The sequence below is a fragment of the Dermacentor andersoni genome, chromosome 11, assembly GCF_023375885.2.
Source record: "Dermacentor andersoni chromosome 11, qqDerAnde1_hic_scaffold, whole genome shotgun sequence".
NCBI classification, from domain to species: Eukaryota; Metazoa; Arthropoda; class Arachnida; order Ixodida; family Ixodidae; genus Dermacentor; species Dermacentor andersoni.
In genome coordinates this window covers 28,399,458-28,413,795 of record NC_092824.1, presented here as the reverse complement: position 1 = coordinate 28,413,795, position 14,338 = coordinate 28,399,458, and the positions used below count along the sequence as shown (strand labels likewise).

Genomic DNA, 14,338 nt, shown 5'->3' with positions numbered 1-14,338 from the left:
TATCAAGCTTAAAATTTCAGGGTCTACTGTCCTTGCCGAAATTTACGCCAGTGCTATCTAGTGCCAACTCCTCCAGGAAGACTGTGTATTAACAGAAGCTGGGCGAGTTGGTGACTGAACAAACTCCTAAGTGTGTGCGCGCAACCCAGACGAAAGAAAAAAGAAAGTGCACGATAAGAGCGCTTACTGTGAATAAATATACAAAGATTGGGATCATGTGATGACGTGACGCGTACAAGTGGTGAAAGGGTGTCAGCCTACCTTGCCATTCAAAAACTCCGTTTCTTTATCATGCAGAGAGATAGAAGTCTGGCTGAAGCATGCGCCAGAGTTGACATGCGTGAAGTAGGCTTCCAAAATCTCGCGGTTGAATTGATTTTCTAATTTATACAATCTTTCGGTTTTTTTCTAACAAAGGTTTGCATGGGCAATTTCGACAATGCGCGGCCTTAGGAAGCACAAAGGAGCGATTACCAATGCAACATGCTCGAATCTGGCCACGTATTATCTAAATTGCCCACGGAAACCTTTGTTCGAAAAAACCGAAGTAAATTACAAGAATGGCAATCAAATCAACCGCGAGATTTTGGAAGCCTATTTCATGGGTGTCAACTCAGGCGCATGAGTCAGTTAAGCTTCTATATCTCTGCATGAGGAAGCACGGAGTTTTTGCATAGCAAGATAGGCGGACACCGTTTCCCCACTTGTATGCGTCACTTCATCACCATGAGCCCATTCTCTGTATATTTATTCACTTGTTTGACAAAATAAACCAGTTTCTAGTCGGCGGTCGCATCGTGCACTTGCTTTTGTCCTTTCTCCGGCTTGTCTTGCCCACCGCTAAGTATACGTAAAAACTGTGAAGTTGCACCCCTCTAACGGTATGCTAACGCATGCAGCCTTCACTAACGTTAGAGAGAAACGGATGGAGTTAGAAGCACTCGTGACTAGTATAGCAGCTTATGATAGCCTCTCCAGGTACTCTGTTAAAATAGGTTTTTTGTAATCTTTTCTAGATGGCTCTGACCAATCCGGCCGGCAAGAATAAAGACAAAGTTCCCGACAAGAGGAACGACGACCTTGATGAAAAGACTAAAAAGAGAATTCAAAAGGTAGGTTAACTTTGTATGCTCTCCGCTAAAGCACTCTGTCACAAGCATTCTGAGGATGAATGTGAACGCTAATGCGATTAGCATTGCAGCAATGTGGCCAGACACCGTATTGGCACTGCCGAAACACATCCTCTATTAGACATCTCTTCAGACGCCCCGACTTTTCTTGCTCTTCGAGTTCCTGTTGCTGCTTGTGGCGGAGAACAGTTTGTCAATGTAAGATTGTTGAAATTGCTCACATTCTCGAACCTTATTTTTACGGTGCGGTAGAATGTGACAGCCTGTAATGCTGACTGCAATAACGTAATCAGTCATCTCCGTCTTTGAGCTCCCAAGTGCGGTTTTTGGAGGAAGCAACTGGCTCTCCAAGATTTTAGGTTGCTTGAAAAAATATTCCGCACTTTAGTTATCAAGAAAATTATAGATTGCTATATTTAAATGCCCATGATTGAGCAATCTGCAGAGTATAGTAACCAGGTTGTTGCATTTGGCTCATTTTAACTTAGTGCTTGTAAAATTAGGCGGTGATTGAAATACACTAGGCAAAGAAAAATTGTGCGTGAAAAGTAAACATTTCGGAAGGATAAAGAAGGAGAATTCAAATGGAAAGTTCCTGAACATGCTTTTTTACTTTTTCTGATGATTTGCATATTAATTTGCATGAAATGTGAAAAAAATGAGAACAGCTTCTCCAGGAGACACTAAAAGTTATTTTTTTCCTGTTGCCTAAGGTTTACCCTCGGATTGCTTGCACGCTTCTTACTTCGTGCGGAATTTTTCTGCTGCACTGTGACAGCGACAATTAGTTTCAGACATGCACGTTCTATGGATTATATTCAACTTCCCTCGGATGAGGGTGATCAAGACAAAATCGCTTAGGACGACTGACACGTGTAGAAGCTGTCCAAAGTCATTGTAGTGGTTGTGTAACCACAGTATTCCTATACATGAGGTCATCTCTACAATAGTGTGTGAATAGTGTGCGAAGGAATTGTTTGGAACCACAACAAGCAGAGCTTGCGGCTGGGTGCCTAGGTCAATTTTGGGTCTGCCCATAACCTATTAGCACCAAAGGCTCTTACCCGATCACCTCTCATATGAAGGGAGCATACCCTACGTCTGGACTCTTGTAGGAATTGGAGATTGAGCTGATGGGCGTGCCCAAAAGCTCGATTGTAGTTAAATCAGGCAGCCTCATCATATAATACGGAGTTGTCGTTGTGAACATCAGCTGTAATGTGTCAATCCAAAAATAAAGCCAATAAAAGTACCAGGTCCTTTCTTGAATAATTTTCCAATTTTTCTACTTGGGAGGGGCTCCATCAATTTTTCTGCCCTTAAATTTAATAAACACAGAAACCTTCTCGCGAAGGAGTTACTTGTTAGGTAAAGAAAAAAAAAGAGCTTAGAGAGTTACAGTAATGCAGCAAGTTGGGCGAACTCGTTTACCTGCGTCAAATATGTGACAAGCGGAAAAAGGAAATGAGTAGTATCACTCCCAACCTTGCTCTCTTGGGCTAATCACATGCTACACACACTCACATACATGTGTGTATTTTAAATATGGCATATCAGTTCTCCCAGGGAGAATCACGATATCAAACTTGCCCTTCACCCAAAAGTCAAACCAAGCGACAAATGAAACCCGTGCGGGTTTCTTAGCAATAAAAGCATTGTGGTGCATGAAAAATTTGTCCTCGATTTGATCTCGGGACCATCGCCCTACCGCGGGGGTCGCTCGGCCCTCTGATCTAACAAAAGGGCTAGCATACCGCAGCGCCAACGCTTAGTATTCTACAACTCTACGTATATTTTTCGATATTGTAAATCAATTCTGCGGAATCTCGCAACAAGGAAGTGTCAGGAAATCAAAAGTTTTATTCACCCAAATGCAGCATGAAGCAACAAACAAAACCCATACCGACCAACGCTCTTACGGGCAACATTTGCCACCCTCACACCTAACGAGGAGGTTAGCAAATCGCAGCGCAAATGCGAAGTATTCTACAGCCCGAGGCATATATGCATATGGTAAATCAGTTCTGCGAAATCTCGCAAGGTGAAGGAAGTGTTACGATAGGAAAATTGTCATTCAACCCAAATGTTCCACACAGCGACACACGAAACTCCTATGGTATTCGTAGAAAAATGTTTCGCAGATGAAGAAAATTGCATGGTCGTAGGGGATTTGAGCTCTGGAGCAACGCGTTTTCATGGCGGTCGCTCTACCACCTGAGCAAACCAGGATGCTAGGAGATTGTACCTTCCGAGGAGGATAGCAAACGTGTTCTATTGTAATCTTGTTTGGTTGGCAGTCATCGAAACAGAATTGAATGGAGCCATCTCTACCGCTCACTAGAACGACAGGTGATGACCAAAAACATCGCGAAGGCGGAATGACGCTGTGCTGCAGCATGTAGTCGGTTTGTTCACTGCTAACTTGGCGCTGTTTTACGGAAAGACGATGCCGATGCTGTCACAAGAGGGCATTTAACCCATTGTCAATAGTATGATACCAACTTGTGCGACCCAAAGATGGTTGTTTAGAGCCGATCGCAGAAACGAACTCCTTAATGAGAGTAAAAAGCGGGGTGCGATGAGGTGGGGGAAAGGCTGCGGCGAAGGCGCAGTCGCCAACAGCTTATGGCGGCGTTGATTAGACAAAAGTTATAGCGTTAAGAGGTAAACGGGTGCTGCCATCGTGAGCCTTCAATGCCCATGAGAGCTCCCATATATCCTATGGTCTGATCACGCCCTGTGGTCACTGCGTACTGGTGCAGACTATATATGGGCCTTAAATCGGGTTCTGGCCTAATAGCGAGGACGGCGACCGGGAGACCTAAGTGTTTTCTGTGAGCAAGCATGTTAGATGGCGTAAACACCAATGTGTAATTTCGCATGGCAGCACACGGCAGGGCCACAAACGCCGGAATCCCCGAAAGTAAATCATTATCAGCATCAACGAACACTGCGAACACGGAGGTCGGCGACGACCAAGTGTTAGTCACCTAACGACGAACACGCCACCTGCGCGTGAGAACAATTGATCGTTGTACTATGACGTGACAGCAAGTCCTATCCGACGATGAGATCACGGGAACTAGATGGCAATACGAAGTATTTGCGGATTTGGACATTCCCTATTGCGAAATTTGGGCGCCGCTCTATGCGTTTTCATTTCTATATAAGTGGGCTGGCGCGGAAAATATGCCTCGCATGGCAGGTTGCAAGCGAAGCGCAGTGTGGTGCGACTGCCTCACTAATCTGTAGATCGCACTAGGCAGCACGTGCGAGACGCCTGGGAGCGATTCACCGCAGGCGCAGCTACATCTCCCAGACGACGCGCGCTAGTCTGGCGCCCTCTCGTCGCCATGGTCGCCACGCTACACTTTTGTTCTCGCGCTTTCACCGTACCCTCTTGATCCGTATACCTCGTCGCGTCTTTCATTCCCCGCGGCGCTCCACGCACGCTCTTTCATCATTTGCTGTGCTCGTTGGCTCGGTTACGCCGACGCCAAAACTCGCTGCAAGAACGCGCTACACCAAAACGTAGCTCTAAAACTCGGTGATCGAGAAAACAATTTAGACGATGACTACATGAACTGTGCACACACCTGCAAAATGAATGCCTTGCACGTGAGCAGTGCAGAGCGCCGTGCCAGAGAGAGAGGCCGTGACTTACTAAGGCACAGCTTTCTTTGCCTCTGCGTTGGACTTTCCCACTGCTGTTGCAACTGTCTGTCACGCCACGGCGGGGGTGCTTCAGAGCATGCATATATATATGCATATATATATATATATATATATATGTGGCAGAGAAGAAAGGAGAGACGAGAAACCCACTTGCTCCTTTTCACTGCGTTGCGCGTGCACAATGCCCTACGCAGCTCCCTCGGCGTCGCCACATTAGCTTCTCGAAATTATCGCTTGACCACACGCCAAAGGCTTGCAGAAGCTGCAGCGCTTAACTTTCTACTAACTTGTAAGTCTAGAGCGAAGCTTGACAGAGTGGGAGAGGGGGCATAAAAGGGGCAGAACCAACTCACTCGCGAGACGAGTGAATTACAGTCTTCCTACCTTCTTATTTCGAAAAGGGGAGGGGGCATAGAGAAGGATGACGTGAGAATGGAAGGAAAAGGCTACAACTATAAGCACTACAGGAATTTTCGATAAACTGGATAAATTTAGGTTAAAGTACATGACGGCAAGTTTCAGCTATTTCTGGAAAATAAACACCATGCAAATATCTCAAGTGGACATCTCACGGAGTGCGCGCAGAAGCAGACCCGAATTAATTACAGCCACCGTAGGATTTACGCGGCACTACGAAAGCGGACACACGTCAAATGAACACTTCTGTGTCCGCCGCTGTGGCGTTGCGGCAATGACGTTGCTCGAGGTCGAGGGTTTCATCCCCACCACAGCAGCGGCATTTTGATGTCGGCGAAATAAAAAAAATGGTTCGCGCACTTAGTGTTTGGAACTCGCTAATGAATACGGCGGTGTAAAAATTAATCCGGAGTCCACCATTAAAGTGTGCCTCTTAATCCGATTGTTGTTTTGGCAGGTACAGCCGCATAATTCAATTGAAAAGTAATATTCCTGCCAAGATGCGATGTGTATTTAAAACAACAGTGCACAACCTTCATCGGAGGTTGTAAAATAGGGCGCACTACAACGCCTAAAGCAAACACCTCTCCCTGTGTGTTCTGTCTACTATGCCAACAAACAACCGTACAGGTTGTAAATTACGGTGCACAACAACGCCTCAAACAAACACCTCTCCCTGTGTGTTCTGTGTACTATGCAAACAAACAACCGTAGTGTACGCAAGGTAACGTTCAACGTACACTCACTACTCATGTTCGACTAAACGTTGAAGACATTAAATATTCATCGCGAACATCACAGCTAATTACCGTCAATCAAACCAAACAGCGCAGAAAGCTTCGCTTAGATCAATTTCATCAGTGCGTGCGATCCACATACCTTTTTTGTATTACGACACATTTTCATGAAGTGTTGATTGTTTTCCATCTCTGAACAAGTAACTTAGCACAATAAAAACCACAGACACAAGAGAGGTGGGCGAAGACAAGCGCTTGCCTTCATCCACCGTTCTTATGTTTTTGATTTTATATGCGCTATGATCTTCACAAATCACAGGACCGGGAGATGGCGGCCCGGTATTGACAAGAGCTTGTACAGTTGCTGCCTCAACAGGGGCATCAATGACATTTTGTGGTCACAAATGAGGTTTTACAAAGTTCGACCAGCCTGCAGGTTTTGCCTCCGAAATTTCGCTGATCAGTTTCCTTCGGCAGAAGGTGGCCGACGACGCATAGGCGACAGCAACAATCGACATTGAGATGGAGAGCAGCGCTTGTTTGAATAGGGGTCGGGATCAAAGTGCACCGGATCTTGGCAACAAATTTCAGCGGCATGCTGCGGCGCGTAGAGATACTGGTCGAAAACGACACATTTAGAGGACATATTACGACGACAGAAGTACACAATGTGACCAGAAATTCCTCAGGCGAAGCAAAAAAGTCTGGGGCGCGATCGGGCGCGGCTGAGGGCTCTGCACTGCCAAGGCCAATCGCGTGAGGCGAAAGTGAACACAAACCGATCGTGTGTTTAGAAGGACGACTCCTGTGGTCTGGCGTGTGGCATCTGTCCGCTGGACGAAGAAGCTGGGGTGACTGCCGGGGAACGCGAACGCGGAGAGCACAATGAGTTGGTGGAGGGAAGGATTATGACAGTGGAAGTGGTCGTGCGATCGCGGCAGCGTATTTCAGCGACAGAGTTGTGACGACGCGTAGTCGGGATAATAGAGCGGTGCCGTTAGAGATGTGAATAGAAGAAAGTAGTCGGCATAGCAGAAAGGCGCCGTCATGAACTCTAGTGGGGAAATGGGAGAAGTGCTTCAGATACCTTAGCACGGACGGCTTGTAACACTTCCGGAGACAGGGTTAGGGTGGCTCGTGGCTATGACGGAGCAGAGCAAGCAGGTGGGCGACTGCCTCTCGAATTAAATCCTTCAGCTGAAGTACGAGAGCAAAAGAATGGACATGACCAGCATGAACTGCAATGGCCAAGACGGAGTCAGCCTTTGTTACGTACTGTGGGAGAAGTTACGTTGTTGGCGCTATTCGGTAAAGCTGGCACAGGTTGAACAGTACCACGACAATGTTTCCACCCTCGGCAAGCAGCATTGGAAACGCGTTGACCCCAATGTCCTTGATAATATCGTTGATTTTGTGATCTGTGATTGCTGGATTACCACTGCTGGAGAAGTTCCATGCATCCTAATATAGCTGGGAAAAAGTACGTCCAGGCTGCTTGGTTCGCTGGCGTCAACGCTCTTCGGAGCATTTCTTGCCGGTCGGACGGCGGCCAAACATTTCGGTGAAATGTGTCCTGTAGACAGATCAACTGATTCTCAAACTACAGGTTCGCGGTGTTAGCAAAGTAAATATGTCGTTAAGTTTCGTCTGGTGATCCCGCTTATTGTGAGCGCTTACATGTTCATAGGAGGACAGCCAGTCTTTCACGCCTCTTCGCTGGTTCCGGTCAAGATCGCCGGGTCGGGTTGACGAAGAACGCCGGCAGAAGGGTTTGTGCCATGGGATCAGTAGGTGCGTTGGCAGCTTCCGTAATAGCGGTGGCGGGCACCAACGTACAAGTTGGTGGGCAAGGTATATATATATATATATATATATATATATATATATATATATATATATATATATATATATATATATATATATATATATATATATATACACACAAAGAACTTGAGTGGTGCTACAAGGTAAACAGAACGAGTGTTTAATTGCAACAGTTTCGATCGGTGGACCAATCTCCATCAGGGTTTACAAAAAAATGGCAGTTCGGCCCTGGTAGTGAAGACGCCAGAGCGGGAGCCCGGTCGTTCTCAGATATATCAAACCAAGAGGGACAGTTGTGACAGTGATTCATTTTCGGCGCTTTGCCAGATTTACAGCTGCCTTTGGCAGCTATGCAGAGCAAGAGGAAGGCGGAGTCCCATGTATGTAGAGCAAGGAGGTCAGAGAAAAAAAAAAGAAACGTAAAAGAAAGAGAAAAGAGCACACAGGAGGAGGGAGACGTAGGTCGGAGAGTGAGGGGTGCGGAAAGTAGCGACAGCTAGGTTCCCGTTCACCTGAGGCAAGGAGGGAGAAAACGGTCGCTCCGCAGCACCAGTGCACGTGCTGCCGTTCTAGCGGGAGAGAGGGCAAGTTTAATCAGGCTGGGGGCACAATAGAGAAGGGGCCCAGGCACGTTTGGCTGCCAGATCACTCCTTTGAACGCGTGAGCGTTCTGCTCTTGCAATCTCGTTTCCAACACACCCGTGCACGCGAGCAGAGGGAATCTTTTTTCATCCATAAATTTGGAACGTACACTAAAGGAATTAATGAGAGTCCGGGGTGGCTGACGTGCCTCCGGGATATGCAGTGAGACTGCATGGGAAACGAGAATAAATTTTCTGTACTCTAAAATTGAGACGCTGGCTGTTCACAGCTTGATCACCCCTCCGCATGTTCCTCAAGGGGGCGAACGGAAAACCAATAAATTCAGTTTCCTGCACCCTGCCACTGAACTGGTCATTCTGAGTGACCTATTGCCCTTCTTGGAATACGCACGAGCTGTCTTGATGTCAGTTGTGTGTTAAACGTTCAAAAACTGGACCACAAGGAGGCTACATAACTCGGCTCCCTAAATCTAAGCCCAGCGGCGCACTTGCTTTGCGAATCCCACGCATATATTCTTTTTGGAAATATATATATTTTCTTCGCACCGTAGCTGGACCACAGAGTTGCCGGAACGGGCCGTGCCTTGTATATGTGTACTGTGACATTGTGTTTCTTTCCGCAGGTTGCCCATCTTCTGTCTTCCTTCTGGGCCCCTTCTCTATTGTGCCCCCCGACGCCCGATTCAACTTGCCCTCTCTCCCGCTACAACCGCAGAACGCGCACTGGTGCTGCGGAACGACCGTTTTCTCCCTCCTTGCTTCAGGTGAACGGAAAGCTAGCTGCCGCTACTTTCCGCCCCACTCACTCTCCGACTTACGTCTCCCTCCTCCTGTGTGCTCTTTTCTCTTTCTTTTTCTTTCCTTTTTTTTCACTGACCTCCTTGCTCTACATACATGGGACTCCGCCTTCCTCTTGCCAAAGGCAGCTGTAAATCTGCCAAAGCGCCGGAAATCAATCACTGTCACAACTGTCCCTCTCGGTTTGATGTATCTGAGAACGACCGGGCACCCGCTCTGGTGTCTTCACTACCAGGGCCGAAGTGCCATTTTTTTGTAAACACTGAGGAAGATCGGTCCACCGATTGAAACTGTTGAAATTAACAACCTGCTCTGTTTACCTTCTAGCACCACTCCAATTCTTTACGTTTGAAAGGTAGCCTGAGGAATTCCGCTTTGCCTACTATATATATATATATATATATATATATATATATATATATATATATATATATATATATATATGTTAACATATAGGTCGGGTACCTTTCAAACGTGAACAATTTGAGCAATGCTTCAAGGTAAACAGAAGTCTTTTATTTCAACACTCCGACTGGCAGAAACATGTTCATCAGTGTGTGAAAAAGCGACACTTCCGCACTGATAGTGCGAACAGCAGATCACTTGCCCGCTCGTTCTCACATACATCAAACAGAAAGGCACAATGGTCACAGTGATTGACGCTTTCTAGGCTCCTTGAGAGATTTACAGCTTATTGGCAACGATTCACGGCATGAGGTAGTCGGAGTCACATTTAAGTAGGGCAAGGGGGTCAGTGAGAACGAAAGAAAGAAAGACATAAAGAAAGAAAGAAAAAAAGAAGGAAACAAAGAAGGAAAGAAAGGAGGGATACGTAGGTCGGAGAAGGGCAGATGGGCCGAGATTAGCGGAAGCTAGGTTTCCGTAGACACGAGGCAGGGAGGGAGAAAACGGTCGCTGCGCAACACCAGTGTGCGTGTCGCCGTTGTAGCGGGCGAGAGGGCAAGTTGAATAGGGCGGTGGGGGCAAGATAGAGAAGGGGCGCCCTGAACTGCGACAGAAAAGCGGCAACTTATCGAAAGTAACAGAGTGTCACTGTAGACAGGGTCTAGGCACAGCTCTTTCGGCGATCTCCCTCTCTCTCTCTCTCTGTATATATATATATATATATATATATATATATATATATATATATATATATATATATATATATATATATAGTTGTTTATCTTAATCAGGCAACCAGGTTTCACCACCGAACAAATGTTATCGCGCAGCGCAGGACGCGCTTGCATGTATCATGTACGCTTGCATGTTCTGCATGTACGGGGATCTTGACCCCGCACCTCCACCAGAATGTTCCGTGTGGAAAAACAAGTATATGAAATAGGCTATATACAGGTCATTTACACTGGAGCCCGACCACGAGGCCGACACTCGCCCGCGCCAAGGCCACAGACCCACTTTGTCTTCGTTCTCGCGGCGGCCCGTCCCTTGAGCATCGCTCCATGATATCGTAAGAATAGGATGCAAATCTAGGAGATCGTATCGTTGGAATAGACAAAAATTTACACATGCCTGCGCACGCGTCATCCCTTTAATAGTGGACCATCCACTCTGTGCCTATATAAGAACAAAACATCAATAAACATGCGGTTCTCCTTATAAATAATCCAGCTTATATATTCAGGGTCTGCTCTCCTTACCGCAGACATCATTGTTTTTTACCGCCATTTCCCCCCGGAACATTGAAGTTGCACCCGTCTAGTGGTACGCTAACGCATGCTGTCTTCACTCATGTCAGACAAAAACGGATGAAGTTAGAAGCACTAGCGACTAGTGTAGCAGTTTATGATAGCCTCTCGAGGTAGTCTGTTAAAATCGTTTTTGTAATTTTTTTCTAGTCGGCTCTAACAACTCCGGCCGACAACGACAAGGATGAAAATGTTGAAAAGAGGAAGGACGCTCTTGATGAAAAGACTGAAAAGAGCACTGACAAGGTACGTTCGCTTTGTATGCTCTCTGATAACACATTCTGTAACAAGCCTTCCCAGAATGAATGTGGATGCTAATGCAATTTGCATTGACACAATGTAGCCAGACACCGTATTGGCACTGGGGAAGCGCATCATCTATGAGACATATTTTTAGACACCCGTCTTTTCTTCCTCTTCGAGATCCTACTGCTGTTTGTGGCGGTGAACAGTTGTAAATATACTTTTGTTTAAGTTGCTAATCTTCTCGAACCTTACTTTTACGATGCGGTAGAATGTTACAGCCTGTAATGCTGATTGCAATAACGTAGGCAGTCATCTCCGTCTTTGACGTCCCACTTGTGTTTTCGGAGGCAAGCAGCCCTTATGAAAATGACTGTTGAAAAGTTGTTGGCATATTGTTGACGAATTGTTGACTCAATAGCCTTTCAACAATACCTCAACAATTATTGAAACCACAGGCAATAATTCAACAGTAAAGTTGTTGGGCAGTTCACAACAAAAAAGTCGTTGACTAAATTTTGTTGGTATATTGTTGAATAGTATTGAGTATTATTGAGCCATTGTTGAGCAGTTTTCAACAATAAAGTCATTGACTAAATTCTCTTGATATATTGTTGAATAGTATTGAGTATTATTGAGCCATTGTTGAGTAGTTTCCAACAATAAAGTCGTTGACTAAATTCTGTTGATATATTGTTGAATAGTATTGAGTATTATTGAGCCAATATTGAGTAGTTTTCAACAATAAAGTCGTTGACTAAATTCTCTTGACATATTGTTGAATAGTATTGACTATTGAACCATTGTTGAGTAGTTTCCAACAATAAAGTCGTTGACTAAATGTTGTTAACTTATTGTTGAATAAAATTGAGTCACGAGCAATATTGAGTTTCGAAGTACATGTGAAAAACACACGCACATATGTATGTGTGCGTCTTTTGCACATATATGTTGCTTTACTGATCACTTGATCACCATTGCATATATACAGGGTGTTGTTTCACGTTACTTGAACCATAGACGTATATACACGTGTTTCAGCTAACTTTACTCAGAGTTTAAAAATATGCCGATGCACCATAAGACGATGCGACCAAATGCATGTTGCTCACTCTTGTACGTGTCACGCTATTCTTGTATTTTTCCTAAGTAGTTAATTAGTCAAGAAAATTTGTCATTCTGAAGGAACAAAGTTAGGCGAAAAATTCTAATTAGAAAGCTCTAGAGCACTTTGCAAAACGTCCTATTAGGCAATTTCACTTTCTATCTATTAAGTGTTAGTGTTTTTCAGCTTACTGCGGATGCCCGTGAAATAGAAAAAATATCACCTGACATATCCGCTTGCGCGCCGTGCTTGCAGCGCTCCCAAACGAGCATACCATCGAGCAGGGTGTGTTGCCGCTTAAAAGGCGACAGGGCAGTGACGAAGGCGTCAATTGGCTGTGGTATTGACGCCAGCGACGTGCTTCCCTCGCTGCGGTTCATGATGGCGATAAGCAGACGGGTGTTCACACCGGTTAAATGGTATGTTTTCGTTTGTGCGCAGAAGGCTTAGGAGCAGTGCAATCACGACTCGCAGGCGGGCATATGTCACGTGGTGCTTTTTCTATTTCGCGAGCATCCGCAGTAAGCTGAAAAACAATAACACTTAACAGATAGAAAGACAGAAACTGTTTATTCGGACGTGTTGCCAACAGCTCTGCAACTTTCTAATTGGAATTTCTTTCCTAACTTCCTTGCTTCAGAAGTTGGTTAATTATGCTTGACTAATTCGCCAATTAAGCAAAAATACACAAATAGCGCGACACGCTACATACCAAAGGGAGCAACATGCATTTAGTCGCGTCGTCATAGAGTTTACACTCGGCCTAAAGTTAGCAGAAACACCCTGCATATATATATATATATATATATATATATATATATATATGCAGTTTGAGAAGACAAACGTCCCTACAAGCAGTGACAAACAACCGATGATTGGACGCATCCTGCATTTCCATCGGCGTCCATTATAAGGGGCCAGTGCCCTGGCTGTGTGTTAGGAAACGGCATTGCATGCCTCCATGTTAAATATGGTCAAGGTGGCGGAGAACGTTAACAAAATTCAAGTCTGGGGTTTGACGTGCCACAACCACGCTTTGATTATGAGCCGCACCGTAGTAAGAAACGCCATATTTATTTTTGCCATCTGGGGTCCTTTAACCTGCACCGAACGCACAGTACACGGTCGTTTTTGCATTTCACCCCAATCGAAATGCGGCCGCCGCGGCCGGCATTAGATCCCAAGCACTCGGGTTAGTAGAGCAACACCTCAGCCACTATGCCACCATGGTGGGTGCGGCGGAGAAAGGAGTGAACATCGTTTTTACAGAGTGCGTTTCGCTTACCCGTTAGCGCGCTATACAGAACGAAACGAAAAGCTTGGCCGATATGTACGACATGGTGCTCATATTTCACATGGAGGCCAAATTCTTTTCTGTGACCTAGACGGGGTGCTGGCGAATGTGTTCGGAATCTGCTCGGCCACCAAGCACAATCTGCGCTGCTATACGTTCTCGGTGACAAATCGCACAGCGCAGAGCACACGCACAAATGTTTAAAGAATGGGACGACAGACTGCCCGCAGTTTGCCATGACGTCGAAATAAGAAGCACAAACAGCGACGTTCCTGTACTTTTCTGGTCAATAGTTCAGTTTGCATGGTTGCGGCACGCATTACTTTTCTTTTTTAAATCCAAACGACGAAAACTGTGCGCGCACAAATTAGCGCGGCGTTTGTGACGTTTGAATTTGGCGCCTTTTCCCGCGCATGCCATTAGCTCCGGCCGGTGCACTGCGTTACTGCGCTAAAGAAAGTAGTTCATCAAAGAAGCGAAGCAAAAAACTTTTATACACTTGCAAATCGCAACAATTGTTCAGTAATAACATGAAATTACATAATTTGTTATCCAATGGTACAATTTATGATAATATAAGCGTGTATTTGTATGAGTGTACATGTATGATTGCGCGTTTGCGCTGTTGATGCTTGACGCATTCCGGCGAGTTCGTGCACGCCGTATGCTTGAGAGTTTCCTGCGTTTTCTGTGTTCTTTGTGTGCTTCGCTGTGACATCTTTGGAATATTCCTGCGTGTTGCTCGCTTTTTATGGACTTGTTGCCTCGAAGAACGCCATGATCGCCTCCGACTCAGCGACA

The 14,338-nt window shown here is 45.6% G+C and overlaps 1 long non-coding RNA gene across 1 annotated transcript in view; it reads left to right on the top strand.

Annotated features, from left to right (window-relative positions):
- The first annotated feature begins 1,032 nt into the window (after window positions 1-1,032).
- LOC140214116 (uncharacterized) overlaps window positions 1,033-14,338 on the top strand; it is a 69,410-nt gene continuing 56,104 nt past the window's right edge. Inside the window, exons 1-2 of the long non-coding RNA XR_011891047.1 lie at window positions 1,033-1,112; window positions 11,046-11,141. This is a non-coding gene — a long non-coding RNA (uncharacterized lncRNA). The remainder of the gene's footprint in view (window positions 1,113-11,045; window positions 11,142-14,338) is intronic.